The 16,871-nt window shown below is 41.7% G+C and overlaps 1 non-coding gene and 2 pseudogenes across 1 annotated transcript; 1 reads left to right on the top strand and 2 right to left on the bottom strand.

The window, feature by feature from the left end:
* Positions 1-3,276: 3,276 nt before the first annotated feature.
* Positions 3,277-3,389, top strand: LOC138931235 (U6 spliceosomal RNA; annotated as a pseudogene).
* Positions 3,390-7,343: 3,954 nt separating this feature from the next.
* On the bottom strand, positions 7,344-7,450 carry LOC138931318 (U6 spliceosomal RNA). The gene has a single exon (XR_011446560.1). It is a non-coding gene; the product is annotated as a U6 spliceosomal RNA (small nuclear RNA).
* Positions 7,451-16,475: 9,025 nt separating this feature from the next.
* On the bottom strand, positions 16,476-16,669 carry LOC138929928 (H/ACA ribonucleoprotein complex subunit 3 pseudogene; annotated as a pseudogene).
* Between the last annotated feature and the right edge of the window lie 202 nt (positions 16,670-16,871).

Genomic DNA, 16,871 nt, shown 5'->3' with positions numbered 1-16,871 from the left:
AGTCAGCTCAGGCTGCTGTACGGGATAACTGCAGACTGGGTGGCTTAAACAGTAGAAATTTCTGTTCTCACAGTTCTGAAGGCTAGAAGTCCAAGATCAAGGTGCCACTAGGGTTAGTTTCTGGTAAGGACTCTCTTCCTGGCTTGTAGATAGCTGCCTTCTTGCTAGCCCCTCTCATGGCTTTTTATCTGTGCACACACCAAGAGAGAGAAATTTCGGGGGTCTCTTTTCATCTAAGGACACCACCCTTATGGCCTCATTAGGTGGTGGGACCCCACCCTTCTGGCCTCATTTAACCTTGATTACCTCCTTAAAGGCCCTGTCTCCAAATACATTCACTTTGGGTGAAGGGGTGCAACACAGGAATTTGTGATGGGGGCACAATTCAGTCTCTTACACTAACCAATGTCCAGGGAGGAAGTGGTCTCCATTTGGTGCTGTGGTCCAGGTTACGATGACTCCTTCACTGTGTGTTGAGTGCCTTCCTGCCAGCCTGGTCACAGCTGACGAAACCAGAAGTAGATGTAAGAGCAGAAGGCATCCCTACAGTTAAAGGACAGAATGTGTCCTTTATTTAGTGGGGAATCATTGCAGGGTTTTAAGTAACACTAACAGCTAACACTGCTGATTGAGAGAAGCTTCATTTCTCACAAGTGGGAGAAACAAGGATTTCAGACATGCAATTCACTATGAAATGGATCAGGGCAAGCTGAGACCCTCTGACTGTATTTACTAGACCTCATGTACATACAATAATTCCATGTATTAAATACATATAAAATGCAGTACCACGTGAATTCATGCATGTGTTTACCAGGAAAAAGAAAAGCTAAACATGGATTGAACTGCTAGGTGTTGTGGATTTTGGAAATCTCATAAATTGTGAGATGACTCAGGATTGTATGAAACTAGGCCATCTAAAACTTTATTAAGTCCCATTTCATACAAGCTGTATGTATACAAATTATATAAATAGAATATATGCTAAGAGTGTATTCAAAGCTAGATCTGAATTAAGGGCACTGTGCTTATAAAAGGCATAATTCCAGCAATCTAATTTTACTTTTACTGTGTATTAGGACATATTAGAAACTTACACAAAAGTCTAGAGAACAGCAAAATGAACATTCTGTACCACCATCCAGCTCCAACATTAATAAGCTCATGGCCAAGCATCTATATATCCCATCTACTATGTACCCTTCAGATTATTTTGAAGCAAATCTCAGACATTTTTTAATGTACAATGGGTCAGTATGTGTATCTGAAAGATAAGGAATCTTTAGAAAATCTAACCTCAATACCTTTTTCTCATCTAAATAATAAGAAATGCTAAATAGTTTCAAATATCCATTCAGCCTTCACATTACCCTGATTTTTTTTTAATATATATTCAGGATGGCTTCGTATGGATGCTTTATTGTTGTTGTTATTCAGTCATCCAGTCGTGTTCAACTCTTTTCGACCCCATGGACTACAGCATGCCAGGCCTCCCTGTCCCTCACCATCTCCTGAAGTTTGCTCAAGTTCATGTCCATTGCATCGGTGATGCCATCCAGCCATCTCATCTTCTGACGCCCTCTTCTCCTTCTGCCCTCAATCTTTCCTAGCATCAGGGACTTTTCCAGTGAGTCAGCTGTTTGTATCAGATGACCACAGATGTTCGTATCAGGTGGCCAAAATATTGGACCTTCAGCTTCAGCATCAGTCCTTCCAATGAATATCCAGGGTTGATTTCCCTTAGTTGGACTGGTTTGATCTCCTTGCCATCCAAGGAACTCTCAGGAGTCTTCCCCAGCATCACAGTTCAAAGGCATCAATTCTTTGGCATTTGGCCTTCCTTAAGGTCCAGCTCTCACAACTGTATGTGACCACTGGGAAGACCAGAGCCTTGACTATATGGACCTTTGTCAGCAGAGTAATGTCTCTGCTTTTCAACACACTGTCTAGGTTTGTCAGTGTGGACAGTTGTGCCCCCATAATTAGGCACATACTGTTGGTTGTCTCTTTCTATGATGTCACCAGCCATTGATGGGCAGTGACTGGACCCATTTATTTACAAGGGGGTGACAAAGTAGAATATTTTGATTGTCTTATTCTTGCATTTATTAGCCCAAATATATTTATAAAAGGATCTCCCCCCCCAACTCTTTGCTTGTATAAGAAAAACAGGATCAATACTTGATACTTGATTCTTTCCCTGTATTTATCAGTTTCCAACATAAAGAGCTGTTTTCCAAGACTTCCCTGGTGGTTCAGCGATTAAGACTCCATACAATCACAGCAGGGACCACAGGTTCCCCCGTGGAAAAACATACTCACTGGCCACATGATGCAGGGGGGAAAGCAAGACAAAACAAAAAAAAAACCAGGTTTATATTTCATGTATTTCAAACCATTGCAACCTTGTTGATGCTCAAATTGTCCCATCGACAAATCACTGGGATTATCTTCAATTTGGCTTCTGAGTCAGTCACTCATGACTTCTGGATTTTCTGTTCCACCAAAGCATTCCTTTCTTTCTGGTATTGTAGAAAGATTGAGGGTAAGAGGAGAAGGGGGCAACAAAGGATGAGATGATTGGATGGCATCATCGACACAATGGACATGAGTTTGAGCAGACTCCAGGAGATAGTGAAGGACGGGGAACCTAGTGTGTCGCTAAACTGAGCAACTGAACAACAGCCTCCTTTTGTTTGCTCACATGGCTTGAGGCTTTGTTACATTGTCCTCTTGGTGGCAATGTTGCTCCAGAAATGCCAAGAAGCCCTTAATTCCTCACCCCCACCCTCACCTACACTGCCTCTTCGCCCGCCTTTCGCGTCTGAAAAAACGCAGCAGAGCCCTTTGGCGATTGGGAAGGAAGCTGCCTGCTGCGGTGTTTGCGGGAAACCCGCTCACTGCGGCAGTACAGCCCATCTTTCTCCTTTGATGAATCTGAAATAAATCTGAAGTCTAAGCTGTAAAGTCTGATGACACATCTTCTAGAATTCCATTTCTACTCGACCTGCTGCTGCTGCTGCTGCTAAATCGCTTCAGTCGTGTCCGACTCTGTGAGACCCCATAGATGGCAGCCCACCAGGCTCCCCCATCCCTGGGATTCTCCAGGCAAGAACACTGGAGTGGGTTGCCATGTCCTTCTGCAATGCATGAGAGTGAAAAGTGAAAGTGAAGTCGCTCAGTCGTGTCCGACTCTTAGCGATCCCATGGACTGCAGCCTACCAGGCTCCTCTGTCCATGGGATTTTCCAGGCAAGAGTACTGGAGTGGGTCGCCAGTGCCTTCTCCTCAGCAGCACATACATATAGTAAAACTGGAACAATACAGAAAAGATTAGCATGTCCTCTGCACAAAGATGGTATGCAAATTTATGAAGCATTTCATGTTTTTTACAAATAAAAAAAAAGTTAGCTAGCTAATGGGAATGCAATAACATTGCTGTATAACACAGGGAGCTCAACCCTGTGCTCTGTGACAACCTAAAAGGGTGAGATGTGGGGATTGGGAGGGAGGTTCAAGAGGGAGGGGACATCTGTATACTTACAAATGATTCATGTAGTTGTATGGCAGAAACCAACACAACATTGTAAAGCAATTATCTTCCAATTAAATATAAATTTAAAAAATAAAAAGTAATACCTATTAAAATGAAAAAAGTTAATTACAGAAATATTTAGCAAGAAGAGTAAAAAGTTTGCTACCTAAAGTTTCTATTGCCCCAGAATAACCACTGTTGAAGACTTGATATATACTCTTCCAGTGTATTTCCAATGAATATTATAAAATAAAAATAAACTTTTCTCAAAAAAAAGACAAACCATAGACTGGAAGAAAATATTTTCAAATCACAAGTCTGATAAAGGACTTATATCTGAAAAATACAAAGAACTCTTCAAACTCAGTAAGAAGACAGGCCAATTTAAAAATTGGCAAAGGATTTGGGTACACACTTCACCAAAAAAGGCATAGGAATGGCTAAGCAAATGAAAATGTAGATACTCAGCATCATTAAGGAAATGAAATGCAAATTAAAACCACAATAAGATGTCACTACATTCCAAATGGCTATTACCAAAAAGACAGATAATGCCAAGTGTTGACACAAATGTGGAAAAACTAGAACCCTCATGCATCGCTGATGGGAATTTTAAATGGTACAGTCATTTGGAAAGGAGTTTGACAGGTTTCTTGAAAATTTATTAATAAACTAATCATGTTGTTGTTGTGCTTGGTGACTCTGTCATGTCCGACTCTTTGCAATCCCATGAACAGAGGAGCCTTGTGGGCTACAGTCCATGGGGAGTCTCCAGGCAGCAGTACTGGAGCCGGTTGCCATGCCTGTCTCCAGGGGAACTTCCCAACTCAGGAATCGAACCAGGGTCTCTTGCATTCTAGGCAGATTCTTTACCAGCTGAGCTACCCTCATACAACCCAGCAATTTTGCTCCTAGGAATCTACTCAAGAGAATAAAAATATGTTCATGCAAAGACTTGTATGTTAATATTTTTTACTTTTTTTTTTTTTTTTTACTATTTATTTTGTTGCCTTGAGTCTTAGTTTTATTGCTGCTCAAGGACTCTCTAGTCATGGCAAACAGCCCTGTGGCATGCAGAATCTTCTTGGACCAGGGTTCGAACCTGTGTCCCTGTATTGGCAGGCAGATTCTTTACCACTGGACCACCCAGGAAGTCCATTATTTATAGCAGCATTATTCATAAATATGCTTTTGAACTGTGGTGTTGGAGAGGATTCTTAAGAGTCCCTTGGACTGCAAGGAGATCCAGCCAGTCCATCCTAAAGGAAATCAGTCCTGAATATTCACTGGAATGACTGATGCTGAAGCTGAAACTCCAGTACTTCGGCCATCCGATGCAAAGAACTGACTCTGGAAAAGACCCTGATGCTGGGAAAGATTGAAGGTGGGAGGAGAAGGGGACAACAGAGGATGAGATGTTTGGATGGCATCACTGACTCGATGAACATAAGTTTGAGCAAGCTCTAGGAGTTGGTGATGGACAGGGAAGCCTGGCATGCTGCAGTCCATGGGGTCGCAGAGTCAGACACAACTGAGCAATTGAACTGAACTGAACTGATTCGTAATAATGAAAATCTAGGAAGTATCCATATGTCCAATACTGGTGAATGGATAAACAAAACATGGTATATCCAAGCAATGGATTACTGTCAGCAATAAAAAGGAACAAAATACTGATACATACTACAACATTCAGTTCAGTCGCTCTGTCATGTCCGACTCTTTGCGACCCCATTAATCGCAGCACACCAGGCCTCCCTGTCCATCACCAACTCCTGGAGTACACTCAAACTCATGTCCATCGAGTCGGTGATGCCATCCAGCCATCTCATCCTTGGTCATCCCCTTCTCCTCCTGCCCCCAATCCCTCCCAGCATCAGAGTCTTTTCCAATGAGTCAACTCTTCACATGAGGTGGCCAAAGTACTGGAGTTTCAGCTTTAGCATCATTCCTTCCAATGAACACCCAGGGCTGATCTCCTTTAGGATGGACTGGTTGGATCTCCTTGCAGTCCAAGGGACTCTCAAGAGTCTTCTCCAACACCACAGTTCAAAAGCATCAAGTCTTTGGCACTCAGTCTTCTTCACTGTCCAACTCTCACCTCCATACATGACCACTGGAAAAACCATAGCCTTGACTAGACGGACCTTTGTTGGCAAAGTAATGTCTCTGCTTTTGAATATGCTATCTAGGTTGGTCATAACTTTCCTTCCAAGGAGTAAGCGTCTTTTAATTTCATGGCTGCAGTCACCATCTGCAGTGATTTTGGAGCCCCCCCAAATAAAGTCTGACACTGTTTCCACTGATTCCCCATCTATTTCCCATTGATGAACCTCAAAAATCTTATACAGAGTGAAGGGAGCCAGACAGAAAGGGGTACACGTTGTATGATTCCATTTATGTGAAATGTCCAGAAAAGGTATCCACAGGGACTTGCCTAGGGCTGGGGATCAGGAGTGGAAAGTGACTAGAGGTGGGCTTGAGGGAACTTTTGGATTTGATGAAAAACTTCTGAAACTGGTTCGTGGTGATAGTTGTATGAGTCTGTCAATTTATTTAAAAATCATTGTATACTTACAATGGGTGGATTTTATGATATGTAAATTATACCTTGATGAAGCTATAAAATACATGTACAAACTCAGGAGACAGACGGGCTTTATTATCTTGCCCTGGCAGCCATAGCAACACCAACCACAGTGTGCGCTTGGAAGATAAACCGGATGAGGAACCAGGGCTGAAGGCATGGTGCAGCCACCACAGTTCTCTTGACCCAAACTAGTGACTTCCTCAAGGACCTGCTATTAGCATTGTGAGATGCTCTTCTAGGGTTCTTCACAACAAAATATTTCATTTTCTTGACTTGAAATCAGACTTTTCCAGGCCATGGTTTCTGCGCTCTCTGTTTCCCTCCAAATCATCACCGATAACTAATGAGGTGCTGCTGCTGCTAAGTTGCTTCAGTCGTGTCCGACTCTGTGCGACCACATAGATGACAGCCCACCAGGCTCCCCCGTCCCTGAGATTCTCCAGGCAAGAACACTGGAGTGGGTTGCCATTTCCTTCTCCAATGCATGAAAGTGAAAAGTGAAAGTGAAGTCGCTCAGTCGTGTCCGACTCTTCGCGATCCCATGGACTGCAGCCTACCAGGCTCCTCCGCCCATGGGATTTTCCAGGCAAGAGTACTGGAGTGGGGTGCCATTGCCTTCTCCGTAGAGAGGTGCAGCCGCAGCAATTTCTTAAACAAGAAGGGATCACAGGTACTTTGGGGCCTTAATACTATCCAGAAGACCTCTTGTTTACCTTTGGGAAGAAATTCCCATTTCCCTCAAAAGATCTTCCAAAGTTTTACAACTACCCCCCAGCCTTATTTCTTTTATCTTTCTAGCAGATGATCTGGTACTCCAAGATCTGGAAAAGTGGAATTTTCTTTACTTTTCTTCTCTCCTTCCTGCTCAGTCTTTGACATCTTCACCCCCATTCTCGCTTCCTTCTCTGGGTCTCTGGAACTCCAGAGGATGACATGACTAGATTCTGAGATTAGGTCCTTTCTCCTTTTGTTTCTAATGTGAAAATTTTTGCTTTTTTCACAAAAAGATGGTGAGAATAGTTCGAAGTTGAGGCTCTGTCAGATTGCTAAGGTTCTGACTTGGTAAAAAATTTTGTGTGTGTGTGAACATACCTTGTAAGATTTTATTTAGGCCAAGTTCTTAGTACACAGCAACAATAAATTCCAAATACAATTTCAAAATTAAAGAAGGAGTGTTCCCCCATCTCATCTGGAGGTGGTTTAATGGCACATACAAGAAAAAAACATGGACTGCTTCATGAATTTGCATGTAATTCTTGAGCAGGGGCCATGCTAATCTTCTCTGCATTATTCCAGTTTTAGTATATGTGTTGCCAAAGCAAGCACTAACTTGGTAAATGGAAAGTTGGCCAACCTCTACCCCCTCTCACATGTGTACATACATGGCCATACCTATTTTGGGGGGAGGGGAAGAGGAGATTCATTAGTCCATCAAAAATTTGACTAGAGTCCATGTTATATATTTAAATTATACTTTAAAATGTACATAAAATTTATCATAAATGATAACATTTATTTAAAAAGTCACCAATAGTCTCCATATTGTGTCTAAAAAATGGCAAACTTTGCAGAAGGCTGGATTCTGCTAAAGGAACAATAGGAAAAATAATAGCTGAAAGTTTGGTTTTGTGACATTGCTTAAATGAAATGACAAAAGGCAATCTTGGAGGCGTGAAGTGAAGAAGAAATGGGAGAAGAAGAAGAAATTGAGCTAGGAGGTACCCAGCGCCCTACCAAGGTGTCCTGGGGGCGGCAGCAACCTCCCCCCCAGGACTGAGGGGACTTCTAAGAAAGTGGAATTTATGTGTTCAATTTATTTTCAGCTATGTAGCCCAGGGTTATCCTTCTCCTGTGTCCTGTGTCCTATTTCCCCATACACAAAAAGGAACAATAATTCTGGATACAGAGGAATCAGAGCCAGGGGCAGCTACCAAGACATTATTTAGGCAGCAGCTGCCAAGAAGTAAATAACATGTAATGTAACAGTAAAAAGAAATGATGATGATGACAGAAAAAACACAATGTAGGAAAACCTGGACTCTTGCCTAAGGGGGCCTTGTTTAATGAACTACATGGGATTTCACCTCAACTGCTTCCATTAAATTTTGTTTTCTGGTGGCCTCGTTCCTTGCTTTCTACCCTTTCTTCACCTTGTTTTCAAAATATATGTGTCTCTGGTCATAATATGTTAAAGGGAAATAACTTTCTACCTGTATCAGTTCACCTCGGTTCTGTCCTATATCTTGTACCTCTGTGCCCTTTTCTCAATGAGAAATTTCTGGAGAAGAGAGGCCAGGCCTGTTTCATTATCCTTCTGCATTGCCTGGCAAACTGGCATGTGCAAAAAGGTATTTAATAAATATTTTGGAAAGCAACTTCTAATCTCTTCAGAATCATTGAAGAACTGAGAGGTTGAATGAGGTGGCTGATTAAGGCCTGAAATGGATGCTATTTCTACTGTGAAGATATCAAACAAAGGTTCGATGGTGAGTAAAGGAATTAATCAAAAGGATGAATCTTCAGCAAGATCCCAATTCGGTTTCCCCTTGAATTCCAATCAAACACTGAGTTTGGTTATTCATTTTCCCAGAAGGTGGCAGCAGGAATCTCTTCTTAAGCCCAAGCATTGCCAAGAGGCACCTATTAGGAGGTCACTCTGAAAAAGGTAATGACAGTTGCAAATTAGAGAGCTTCAGCTTTGGCTCAGAGGCGCTGATTTCTTCTCTCTTACTGTAGTATGAAGGGCATAGGGCTTGGCAAGCAGGAGGCAAGCAGTGAGACTTATCTGCAGCTGTCACCCAGAAAGCCAGCATCTCACCAGCAGGCTAGGGTCAGGTCTGGGGTAATCTTCATGTCTCCTCTTTGCCCATACAAAGAACCAAAAGAGAAAAAAAGAAAGAAAAAATGTTGAATGACAAGAATTACTTGTGTCAAACAAATACCATCAAAGACAGTTTAAGAATTGCTCATCTGTGTGGGCGATAAGGGCCTCCCAGTTGGTGCTAGTGGTAAAGAACCCACCTGCTGATGCAGGAGACTAAAGAGAAGCGGATTTGATCCTTGAGTCAGGGACGGTCCCCTGGAGGAGGGCATGGCACCCCACGCCAGTATTCTTGCCTGGAGAATCCCATGGACAGAGGAGCCTGGCGGGCTACAGTCCATGGGGTTGCACAGAGTTGGGCATGACTGAGCACACACACCGTACAATAGATAATATATCACTCACAGGTAAGAGTGTATTCAGCCTATTCATCCACATCTGATGGTAAAGGTACATCTGACTATAAAGGCTTGATTCCCCAGTCCATAATTTTTTACAATATTTGTAAACTTGTTATTTATTTGTGGCTGTGCAGGGTCTTTGTTGCTGTGAGGGCTTTTCTCTCACTGTGGTGAGCGGGGCTTCTCACCGTGGTGGCTCCTCTTGCGGAGCATGGGCTCTAGCACGCATGGGCTTCCGTAGTTGCGACACGTGGGCTCGGTAGCTGCAGCTCCCAGGCTGTAGACTGTGGGTTCAATAGTTGTGGTGCATGGGCTTAGTTGCTCCATATCATGTGGGATTTTCCCAGACCAGGGATTGAACCTGTGTCTCCTACATTGGTAGGAAAACTTTTTACCACTGAGCCACCAAGAAAACCCCACCCCCCAAGTTCATACTTTATAGTCATGTGACTTTTCATATTTGGACTGAGAAATGAATTTGGATGAACCAGACTTCTATTTGCCTCTTTGCCAATGACATAAGTTGATTTTCCTGCCTCAGCTGGCCTCTATCCACTCCACCTCTAGCTCAGAGGACACTGCATTACCAATCATTGTTTTCTGGATTGTCTAACTAGCAGTAAAGCCACAAAGGCATAACTCATTAATTTCCATGCATTTCCCCCTACCCTAGAGGGTTCAGCACTGGGCTTACCAGCTTGTGGGAGATGATGGGGTTTTGTGGAAACCTGGGGATTGGCCTGCTCATGCATTCATTTATTTACTCATCCCACAGCTATTTCTTTTTTTTTTCACATTCCTGTTTTTTTAAATTTTATTTTATTATTTTTTAAAACTAAAAACATTTTGTGTTGGGGTATAGCTGATTAACAATGTTGTGATAGTTTTAGGTGAACAGGGAAGGGACTCAGCCATACATGCACATGTATCCATTCTTCCCCAAGCCCCCTCCCATCTAGGTTGGCACATAACATTGAGCAGAGTTCTCTGTGCTATACAAGAGCTCTTTGTTGACCATCCATTTTAAATATGGCAATATACACATGACCTTCCCAAAGTCCTTAACTATCCCTTCCCCCTGGAAACCATGAGTTTGTTTTCTAAGTCCCTACAGCTATTTCTTGAACATCTCCTACATGCTTAAAACTGTGAAATCAAGCCACAAATCTCTTGGCCACTTAGGGATTACAGAGGAGGGATGATGGGGTAAGTCTGGGGGCCACGGGAGCCCACAGGAGAAGCACAGAAGCTGAACTCACAGTGTCAAGGAAAGAAAGAGATGTTTCAGCTAAAATCCAAAGGATCAATAGGAGGTTGATAGATGAATGAGGTGAGGGGATAGGGGAACTGGGTCAGTTCATTTTATAAGACACTGCTCAGCTTTATTTGCACTGGCTGTGTGACCTTTAGCAAACCGGTCCCCTAAATTCTCTGAATTTCAGTTTCCTCATTAGTAATATGTGGACAAAAGTAGCTACCTTGTGGGTTGGTTGTGAGGGTAAAAGGAGAGAATGTATATAACGTATGAGGCAGAACACTTTGAACAACAAATGTTCAAGGGACATCTCAGGGAGTAGAGATGTCTGAGTAATTCATCAGCTCAATCCCCTGTATTAAAGCGGGGACAGAGCTGTTATATGGGGGCAAACATTCAGTCTGAGATCCAATTCACTTTGGCTCTGCAAACTTGAGTCAACTAAGGGTGAACCAAGAAGGCATCAAGTGTTCAGCTATCGGTGACAACTGACCAAACCAGTAGATGGTAACTATAGTTGCAGGCCATCAGATGCCAAATAATTTTGTTTCAGAAATGACCAAAAGGGGAACTCATCCTGAAATTTCTAATTCATGGCTACAGGGATGCACTCCAGAAACCTCTACCATGAGACTTGGGAAAGTGAGGCTGATGGTGCTCTGGTTGGTTTAGTTATCACCTCCCCTCACTGGCTGAAGATTCATGTTCTAATAAAAGGGCAGATTTGGTATTTAAGGTCCTAAATTTCCCTGTGTGCAAGTGACCAGATCAGATCTACTCAAGCAGGGAAATGCTCAATTCAGTGCCTAAAACAGAATCAAGTTATTGAGACTCAGAAATCTCTCATTTTTGCTGAGATAGCTGAGTTTAGGAAACATAGTTAACTGGATTTTAGAACTTGCCTTCTTCTTCTTTTTTGCTACACCACGTGGCATGTGGGATTTTAGTTCCTTGACCAGGGACTGAACCCAAGCCCCCTGCATTGGAAGCATGCAGTCTTAACCACTAGACCATCAGGGATGTTCCATTAACTGGATTTGAAAAGACACAATGCTGTAATGATGTTTTTAGAATGAGATAGTGGTTGCTAGGGGCTAGAGGGAGGGGAAGGGTCACTGGGAAAAATGGGGAGATGTTGGTCAAAGGGAACAAATGTCCAATTATGAGATGAATAAGTTCTAGAGATCTAATGTACAGTGGTGTGGTGGCTATAGTAACACTACTGTATTGTAATACTTGAAATTTACTAAGAGAGTAGATCTTAAATAGTCTCACCACACACAGATACACACACACAGGGTAACTTCTATGAGGTGATGAGTGTGTTACCTAACTTGATTGTGGTATAAAATAGATGCATAGATCAATGAAACAGAATAGCAAGCCCAGAAATAAACCCACACATATACGCTCAGTTAATTCATGACAAAGGAACAAAGAATATAAAATGGGGAAAAGACAGTCTCTTCAGTAAATGGATATCCACAAGCAAAAGGTGAAACTAGACCAATATCTTACACTACACACAAAAATTAACTCAAATGGATTGAAGAAATGTAAGGCCTGGAACCATAAAACTCCTAGAAGAAAACAAAGGTCCTTGACATCAGTCTTGGAAATGATTTTTTGGATCTAACTCCAAAAGCAAAAATAAACAAGTGAGACTACATCAAACTAAAAGCTTCTGCACAATAAAGGAAACCATCAACAAAATGAAAAAGTCAGCCTATGGAATGGGAGAAAATATTTGCAAATTACGTATCCGATAAAGGGTTAATACCCAAATATATAAAGAATTTATACAACTCAATAGCAAAACACCAAACAATGCAATTTAAAAATGGGAAGAGGATCTAAATAGACGTTTTTCTAAAGAAGAGATACAGATGGCCAACAGGTTCATGAAAGGATGCTCAACATCACTAATCATCAGGGAAATGCAAATCAAAACCATAATGAGATACCACCTCACTCACATCTGTCAGAATGCTTATCATCAAAAAGATAAGAAATAGGGACTTCCCTGGCAGTCCAGTGGTTAAGACTCTGTCCTTCCACTGCAGGGGGTATGAGTTCAATCCCTGATCAGGGAATTAAGATCCCACACACACACAAAAAATTTTACAGACATGAAAGAACAAGTGTTGGTGAGGATGTGGAAAAAAGGGAACCCTCGTGCTCTATTGGTGGGAATGTAAATTGGTGCAGCCACTATGGAAAATTATATGGAAGTTTCTCAAAAACTTAGAACCAGCAATTCCAAAACGAGAACACTGATTTGAAAAGATATATATATATGCCTCTATTAACTGCAGCATTATTTGCAATAGCCAAGACATGGAAACAGTCTAGGTGTCTATCAATGGATGAATGGATAAAGAAGATGTGGTACATAGATACACAATGGACTATTGCTCAGCCAGAAAGAATGCAATCTTGCTATTTGCAGCAACATGGATGGACCTTAAGGGTATTATGCTAAGTTAAAAAAAGTCAGACAGAAAGGCAAATACTAGATGATTTCCCATATGTGTGGAGTCTGAAAAACAAAATGAACAAACCAAACCAAACTAAACCCACAGATACAGAGAATAGATAAGTGGTTGCCAAAGGGACTGGAGGTTGGAGGGTGGACAAAGGAGGCCAAGAGGTATAAACTTCTGGTTATAAAATAAATAAGTCATGGGGATATAATGTACAGCATGGTGACTATAATCAATAATATTGTATTTCATGTTTGAAAGTTGCTAAAAGTAAAATCTTAAAAGTAAATCTTAGAATTTCTCATCCCAAGGAAAAGCATTTCATAATTTTATATGGTGACAAATGATAACTAGATTTACTGTGGTGATCGTTTTTCAATGTATACAAATATCCAATCATTATATTGTATGCCTGAAAATAATATAATGTTATATGTCAATTATATGTTAATAAAAATGTTTCCTGAATAAATGAATTCTGATTGGACAGATCTAATACAGTCTATAAATTTTACAGGTGTTCCTTTCCTGCCTAAGATGGAATCTCAAACTCTTGTGTGAAAAGACACACAATTGTGTGAAAAGACACACAATTATTTGTGTGTCCTCATTGAATTATTTTAAAAGAATAATTTGGTATCTAGGATGGGGTGTCCAATCACTTTGATAAGTCCACAAAATTAGGCTTTACTCCTTGAGGCCCCTGACCAATCTATGGTTCTACATTCGCGCAAATATGCACACATCTATCTGTGTGAGTGTGCCTGTAAAGTATATACACACACATGTTTGTCTGAGAAGAGCCATATAAAGGTCTCATAGCATTAGCTGAGTTTCTGGAGGTTTCTTATCCTTGTGGTTCAGCTTTTCCTCTGTCAAGTGGGAATGTGTTTCAGTTTCCTATTTCAATGAAGGTTTTACAAGGATTACTATGATATCACTTTCCTGATTGAAAAATGTCCCTTGACCACAGGGCATAAATTTGAGGAATCTAAAGCCTGGAAGCTGAGAGTTTATATCTCAAGACAGTATTGTTAGCATGTAAGCCTTTATGTTGATCAAAAACAAACCTATTCATTGCTTAATCAAAATATGACATGGAAAAATCCTAGCCTGAAATTCAGGGCTCATTTGGGCAGAGAAATAAAAGACCTTTTTAATAACATTCATTAGAGAATGTTTTTGAAAGTTCAGCAGAAGTCATACGAAGGGATTTCCTCTCACACAATGCCAACAAATTGCTGATGGAGATTAACAATATGGATTTGGTTTAAAATCAAGTGAAAAATCTGACTGCTCTTGGCAGTGGAAGAATTCTGTAATAGCTTGAGCAAATATATTAAAATACCCAGGCAATTTTTTGTGCATTTTTCATAACAGCTGATTGTGGGGTTTTGTTTTGTTTTTGGCCGTGCTGCACAGCTTGTGGGATCTCAGTTCCCTGACCAGGGGTTGAACCCAGGCCCTTTCAGTGAAAGCCCAGAATCCTAACCACAGGCACCAGGGAACTCCCTATTTGTGTGTTTTAAAATAATAATGAGTGACTATAATAATAAACAGTGAGTTGTTTGAGAGTTGTAGGATTATAAAGCAATTTTCTGTTAAAAATTTAATAAATGCATGATTGATTTTCATCATGAACCAAAATACTATATGATTATATACTTCAGTAATATGTAAAATTATCTTGATAATCAAAAACATTAAGAGACAGGGGTAGTGATAGACTACTGACTTTGGATCTGGGGAAAGCTCCCAGTCACGAGCCTGGAGTGTCTTCTCTGCCTGTGTGTGGGAGCTCTCTGGCCTAGGGACAAGAACTGGTTCTTTGGCTGCCCAAACAGACTTTGCCCTTTAGGAATATCGTCGGGTTCACTCAGCCATAGCCAGGGAGAGAAGAATGCTGTGTCAGCTTGGTTACTATTTGAAAGCAAAGGACTGTAAAACATAGCAGCTTTGAATTACAACAGTGTATTTGCTCACAATCCTGTAGGTAGGCAATTTGAGCTGGGATTGGCTGGTGGTTCCACTCTTAGACTTCCTCTGCTCAACCATGTTGCCACAGTGAACTGGAGGATAGGCTGGGCTGGAAGTTTCAGTGGCCTTGATCACATGTCTGGCGTTGGTGCCAGCTGTCAGCAGGGGTGCTTTGGTTCATGGAGGGCTCAGTACAGCATTGCACTGGGGCCAAGACAGATGCTGCAAGGTCACTTGAGGCCTAGGCTCTAGATTTCATGTGATGGCAGTTTTGTTTGCATGCTGTTGGCCAAAGCACAGGCTCAAGGGGTGAGGAAATAAACTCCACCTCTGAATGGGGAGGTGCAAAGTCCCATTGCCAGAGGACATAACAACAGACAAGGAGGAATGTTGGCAGCCATCTGTATTTATCTGCTTGGGCTATCATAATGGAGTACCATGGACTAGTTGGCTTAAACAGCAGAAATGTATTTTCTCAGTTTTGGAGGTTTGAAGTCCAAGATTAAGATGTTGGCAGGTTTGGTTTCTGAGTCCTCTCTCCTTGAAAGGCTGCCTCCTTTAATGATAGCTGCCTCTTTACCGTGCCCTCACATGGCCTTTTCTCTGTGTACATGCATCTCTGGTGTCTCTCCCTCTTCTTATAAAAACACCAGTTCTATTGGATTAGGGTCCTGTTAAGATTACATTTAACCTTAATTACCTTCTTAAAGGCCCCATCTCCAAATACAGTCACACTAGAGGAAATCAGTCCTGAATATTCATTGGAAGGACTGATGTTGAAGCTGAAAGTCCAATACTTTGGTCACCTGATGGGAAGAACTGACTCATTGGAAAAGACCCTGATGCTGGGAAAGATTGAAGGTGGGAGAAGAAGAGGACGACAGAGGATGAGATGGTTTGATGGCATCACCGACTCGATGGACATGAGTTTGAGCAAGCTCTGGGAGTTGGTGATGGACAGGGAGGCCTGGTGTTCTGCAGTCCATGGGGGTTGCAAACAGTTGGACATGACTGAGCGGCTGAACTGAACTGAGAGGTTAGGACTTTAATATATGTATTTTGAAGAGTCACAATTGGGTCCATAACATCATCTTTGCAAACAGTCTACTCAATGCATTGAGTTACAAACCAATTACAAGGTATTTTACTCCAATTATCTGTTTTTTTTTTCCTTCAAATCATTTTAATACGGCAGTAATTCAAAGTAGGGAAAAAAGATTCAAACATCTTCCCTTTAAAGGGGATGCTTCCATGACTGCTTCACAACAAGCATGACCAGAGGCAAAGATGAGACCAGATTCAAGGAGCAAGGGCCATAGGAAGGCTTCAAGGCTCAAGATTTGAAGAGCTTGGTTTCAGAAAGTCTCTTGAGGGCTAGCAGGCAGCAGAAGAGACATGAAATTTCAAGAGATCCTTAGAGGACGGGGCGCAGTTGCTGGGTCCTGACACCTTGAAGCATTTGTTGATCGTGATTCTGTGTCAAGAGTATTTGTTGTCTGGGAAGAGCTGAGCCAAGTGGGCTGAGCAGATCTGTTGTCCCATAGGGTCAAGATTTATCAGTTGGTAGACCCAGTCTCCCTGCTCGTTGAAGTAATATTGGAGACACATGACCGCACCAAAGCATGAGCTGCCTCTAACTCTCCATTTACTTGTTTTGTTTCCCAACATGGTTTATTCCTTTTGGGAGAATAAATCTTTGTGATGAGGCTCAGAAGTTGTCTGGCCACTAACTGCACTGTAGCCTGGCATCTCTTTTTACTCTTTGTGAAATCTAAACTGCTAGGACTTTCAGGGAGGCTTCCCTTGGGGA

This window comes from Ovis canadensis, chromosome X (assembly GCF_042477335.2).
Source record: "Ovis canadensis isolate MfBH-ARS-UI-01 breed Bighorn chromosome X, ARS-UI_OviCan_v2, whole genome shotgun sequence".
NCBI lineage: Eukaryota > Metazoa > Chordata > Mammalia > Artiodactyla > Bovidae > Ovis > Ovis canadensis.
Note: the sequence above shows the minus strand (reverse complement) of the source record. Positions and strands in the feature narration are given on the sequence as shown.